Source organism: Cucumis melo, unplaced genomic scaffold, assembly GCF_025177605.1.
Source record: "Cucumis melo cultivar AY unplaced genomic scaffold, USDA_Cmelo_AY_1.0 utg000941l, whole genome shotgun sequence".
Taxonomy (NCBI): Eukaryota; Viridiplantae; Streptophyta; class Magnoliopsida; order Cucurbitales; family Cucurbitaceae; genus Cucumis; species Cucumis melo.
In genome coordinates this window covers 22,501-24,087 of record NW_026124305.1, presented here as the reverse complement: position 1 = coordinate 24,087, position 1,587 = coordinate 22,501, and positions in this window count along the sequence as shown.

The window sequence follows — 1,587 nt, the reverse complement described above, 5'->3', positions numbered from 1 at the left end:
CATGTGATTTACTAGTGCATTCGATTTGCATTGGGTTATGGTGGAGTTTTTAACCGGTTTCATGTCATGATTTTGACTCCAAAAATTTACTAGAATTGGGTAGGTATCCCAAAGAAAAGAAGTATTACTAATTTCTTGATTTTGTATGGGAAAATAGGAAAATTTTCATATGTAATTCATCTACAAAGATAAGACATTAATGATGAACCAAATCAAGTGGCCAATTACAAACAATACAAACAATAATGAGGAAAGGAAAACGATTCTATTTTTGAATTATTAATAATATAGGGCTATACGGACTCGAACCGTAGACCTTCTCGGTAAAACAGATCAAACTTATTATTATCAAAATGATTTGAACTGTTTCAAAGACCCAACATGCATTTTTTTGCATTGGGCTCTTTCATTAACTGTTATAAATAAGTTAGTCTACCATATTTTTTCTTGACAGAAAGAAAGGGAGATGGTTCCATGTGCTCTGATTCATTATTTTGATTCGAATCTCGGAGCACTACCAAAGTTTTTCAAAGAAGGGGTTATCCTGACGTAGGTATGCTTCTGACCTAGATCAACTTAAGTTAAATGGAATCTCTATCGTCCTGCTTCTGCTTAAAGAATAAAATATGAAACTTCATACACCTTAAAGTTGTTCATAAGATAGGACGAAAGATCATTTTTTTTGAGGTCCTGATACTCATTATGCCTAGCATTGAATAGACTGGGTATTCACCTTATCAATATCTCAAATCAATGATGGATTTTTTTAGTGCCTAAATGGGGCACTCGATTCGGACCGAACTTTTTGTCAGGCTACTGTTCTCTTGTTTTGTTCCCTAAAAGTAATAGAGTAAGACATCGATTTCTCAATAAGATCAACTTTTTTGATTACATGATGTACTTCTCTGAAAAACATTGGCGCGCGTGTAAACGAGGTGCTCTACCAACTGAGCTATAGCCCTTGTGATACATATCTTATCATGTAGATAATTTCTTGTCAAGATGAATATTCTATAATCTATTTTGTTGATTTGTTTGATTGGTATTGCTTATCAATAATATTCGATTTATAATCTATCGATGTGATAGGGCTCATTTTTTTTTCTTTGTGATGATAAATGACCTACTTAACTCAGTGGTTAGAGTATCGCTTTCATACGGCGGGAGTCATTGGTTCAAATCCAATAGTAGGTAGAACTTATTAGATACCACAGAAGCAATGGTATCTAATAAGTTTTTCTACTCAACTTTGTTCTAGTGATTTTCTATCTTTTCCATCCGACTCTATATTTATTTCATTTTTTAATTGTAATTCTTTTTTCCATGAAAATTTCATTTCACTTTATTATTTAGACGCATTAACTAGGTACGCCATTGATAGCCTCTACTCGTGTCCTAGCTCGTCTGAGAGCTAAATTTGCCTCGATTGTTTGTCTCTTGCCCTGAGCTTTCCTCAAGTTGGCTTCCGCTATTTCGAGAGTTTGCTGAGCTTCTTGTGGATCAATGTCACTAGCCTTCTCCGCATCATTTACTAAAATAGTGACCTCATTATTGCCTATTCTAGCAAAACCACCCATCAGAGCCATC